Genomic DNA, 4,314 nt, shown 5'->3' on the forward strand with positions numbered 1-4,314 from the left:
GTTTGGTTTTATGTAACATTTACTAATTCAAATCAACTAATACTAAGGAGTGATTAACAATAATTAGAGAATTCTAGGGCTCAGGATATACCACTCAATTTCGTCATAAATCACAAATCACAAATAGCATGTAGGCAAACAATGATAAATTAAGGGGATAATATAGGGAAGTCATCTAAAGCACCCAACTACTCTCTCAAGCTAGAGAGATTACTTGAATCATGAATACAACCTATTCTCGTGGTTACAAAGTATAAAACAAGTATTAAAGCATAATCACGATGACAAAAACATTCCCTTGACTGGAAATTCCTATTCTCATGGCATTTCAAGTCAATTAAGCATAAAGGAGCTAACTCAAGTTCATCTCTTGATCCTTCGTTGAGAAAGCTTAGATAATAGTTCTAGCAATGGCCATATACAAGAACTAAGCAATTAAACCACTTAAGCTCAACTAATTAACACCCAACAATTACCAAATTAACACATGCAACAAGTAATTAGTGACTACATTGAGGGTTTTACCCAAACCCTAGAAAATTAGACTACTCACAATCCATGGAGATTAAAGCAATTAAGGAATTGATAGGTTATCGTACACCTGTCAAAAATAAATTCCTAACAAAACCGACTAACAATGTAGTAGGGTAAGTAGGGTCAAATCCACAGAGATATAGCTATTCAATAAAACTTCTAAGTTATGGAGAAACTAAACAAGTCACGAAATTGGGATAAGAATATAGTCTAAATTAAAATAGGAATAAAACAACTAATAAAAAAAACCTAGGGTTATGGTTCACCATGCTTATAATTCTAAAACTATAAAATATCAATAACAATTCAATTAATCAATTATCTAGAGCAATTTCTAAGCCTACGGTCGGGTCTTAACGCTCTCAATTCAACATATGTAGTTCGGTCACTAACATAATCAAAATTGCTAATTGTAGGTAAGCCTCTAAAAGTAAGATCTTTCGATTCGAACTCTTATTACCAATAATTAATCAAACAATTGATGATATTGATCAGGTTGCAAGATTAACAATAAAACACTACCAATTAGAGATAACAATAATCAAAATATCAATAATATCAATCAAGATTCATAATATAAACATGGATTCCCAAACCCTAGAAATAAACTACTCTAGCATGAAATAAATAATAAAAACTAGATCTAAGGAAGAAAACATAATTAAAAGCAATAAGAAAATAGAAATAAAATACCTTAATGAATAAAATTAATAAACTCAAGAACAATCCATGGAGAATCCATGGAGTTGCTCATCAGAAAAACTAGGGCTAAGAAAATGAACGTAAAAACGGTCTAAGGGAAAAATAATAATCCCTTGAAGTATTTATAAACTTCCTAAATCTTATCTAAAACTAATTAAAGAAAAGAAATAAGAAAGTATAAATTACATAAGTTGCAATGCTATTGGGCGATAGATGATGACGTGGCATAAAACCGTATGTGAGGTCGAGGGATCGATACAAGTTATATGTGCAGCGATGATGCTTCGTGGGATTCTTTGGCGATAGTCAAAGTAGCCGATAGGGACAGAGAATGATTTAAGACGTTCTGCGATCCTAAATCACTCTGTATACGTCGATACCTGCAGAAAAATGTTAATTCCACATATAAAAAGACTAAAAGGATAAAATAAGTATATGACACCAGTGTATCGGTGACAAATGATTTTGATAGCTTCCTATGCTTGAAGGAATCCGCCGTATGACGTTCGTTGAAACGCTTTCCATGCCTGAGGAAAGCCGACTGGTGAATTTGGTAGCTTTTTAAGCCTGAAGAAACCTACCGGATGATACTTTCCATGCCTAAGGAAAGCCGACTGATGAATTTGGTGTCATTCTATGCTTAAAGAATTCCACCGATAATGCCTTCCATGCTTGAGGAAAGCCGACTTGGTGGTTTTTTATACTTGAAGAAAAATCCACCGATAACGCTTTCCATGCTTGAGGAAAGCCGACTTGGCGGTTTTCTATACTCAAAGAAAAATCCACCGATAACGTTTTCCATGCTTGAGGAAAACCGACAACTTATGTAATCGCTGAAATTTGCAAGTGTATGATGGTTCGATTATCCCCGAATGTGGGCCGCAGATGATTCACACCTTCAAGTCGACTATCCGACCATATTAGGTATTTAAAATATCGACAAAATTGATTTGATTTGGGTATTTTTACCCGGCCAGGTGGCCCAATCAGAAACTGTCATGTGTCATTAATAAAGGTGCCATTTGGACCTATGAGATGATGACACGTGGTGGGCGAACATCCTTCTGTCCTAAAAAGATTGATGATCCAGCATGGACCATTCAGAGGGCAACGCGTGTCACCCTAAAAGATGCCCAAACGCCTTTTGGGCTCAGTGACACGTGTCACTCAGACATTGCCTCTGGAATGGCGGCCTTCAAGGGCCCAAACCTTGAGGCGCCGTTTTGCGGCGTGACCTAATCCCTAGGTCACCAGATCCCAGGGAGGGCACACTTTCCAAAAGGACCCTATAAATAGGGGCAGTTCCTACATTTATGACAGGAACGGATACACGCAATACGAGACAACACGTCACTTTCTCATTTATTACAGAGCTGTTGTTTTTAAGGAATAGACAACACTTTACCTGAGCTTGGAATCCGAGCTGATAACTTTATTTCCGCACGTTTTACTACCGAATACCATCCGGCGGTCCGTTTGCTTTGCGGGTACATGCGTTCTTTGCTGAATCCAGTCTCAGTGTTGTAACTCTCCCAAGGGACAAAAACCCCCGAAACATTTGGCGCCGTCTGTGGGGAGAGTACCTCTGAAATAACTTCACAAGTCCCTGTACCGAATCCTGAGGCCAAACAGCCTCCAGAAGACATAGTGGTCCAGACGGACCATGATTCAGGGGACGACGCTGATGTCGAAACCTATGTGGATCCTAACGGGTCCCTCATCTCAAAACGCATCCGCAGTAGGGAAAAGCGGGAGCGTCACACTGATCAGGCGGGGCCAAGCAAAACTACTGGTCAGCCAAAAAAGACCTCGGTGCGGACGGGTGATCCTTCCCTGGCGGCAGGATTGACTCCCGTCACTCGAGATGAACTCATGAAAATCCTGAGCAGTCTCAGGGGTGAAATCAAACAACTCGCCTCAAAGAAGTCGCCTACTCCTAGAAAGGAGCAGTCGGCCAAGAAACCAGCCCAGGCTGGCAAACAGAAGTCGGTCAGGGATCGTCAACCGACTCTTCATCCTGCCCCTACGGAGAAGGCTCGACCCCAATTTGACCTTACCAGGCTCCGTTTCCCAGAAACGGGCACAAGAAAAGCCATCCGGCACATACAGCGGATGGTAGCAAGAAAACATTCTCTGATGCTCGACAATACATTGGGCAGAAGAAGACCCAGCTATCAGAGTCGGCTTCAACGTCGACCTACCATGATAGCTTTCGGAATACCTCTGTGAGGTATTCCTAGTCTGTACATGAGACCCCAGCAAGCAGCCCACGGGTTCAGTCTGGCCCTCATATGATCCAGTCGGCCCAGTACATGGCTCAGCCATTGTACCAGTCGCCGGCTTATCCTTACATGTAGCCTGCCCTCTTTGGAGGACAGGCGGCATACGGCTATCAGCCGATGAACTGGCAGCTCAGGCTGCAACACCTTGGAGATCAACCCTCTGCCTTCTCCAGGGAAATTACTGAAGCCGAACAATCGACCAAGGTTAAAATGTTCTGGTTGGAACCTATGACGGGACCTCCAACCCAGAAGACCACCTGCTAGCATACACCCACCTCATGTATTTACAAGGGTTGGATGATGCCGCATGGTGTCGTTGCTTTCCAGCCACCCTGAAAGGCATAGCCCAATAGTGGTTCGACAATCTACCGACTGGTTGCATTAATAGCTTCAAGACGCTTGCGTTCTTGTTCGCTTCAAACTTCTCTATGAACATCCCTGCCAAAAAGACAAGCCTTGATTTAGGCAATGTACAGTAGGGAGATAGAGAAGGCCTGCGTTCCTATGTCAGGCGGTTCAATCTGGTACGAATCTAGATTCATGGGCTATCTGATGAGGTCGCCTTCACAGACTTCATTAAGGGTCTGAAGGACGGGTCTACTTTTAAGTATGAACTCGTCCGTAAACAAATTTTTACATTGCAAGGAGCCTTCCGAGAGGCGGAAGCCTATATACAGGCGACCGAACTCTGCTCCTCCAATAAGCAGTCGGACCATAAGAAGTCCGACCGATAGAAGGAGAGTCGGCGTGCTCAGCCGGCTCCTAATCAAGAAGAGAGCAAAAAGAAAAAACAAGT

This window comes from Chenopodium quinoa, unplaced genomic scaffold (genome assembly GCF_001683475.1).
Source record: "Chenopodium quinoa cultivar QQ74 unplaced genomic scaffold, ASM168347v1, whole genome shotgun sequence".
In the NCBI taxonomy this organism is placed as follows: Eukaryota; Viridiplantae; Streptophyta; class Magnoliopsida; order Caryophyllales; family Amaranthaceae; genus Chenopodium; species Chenopodium quinoa.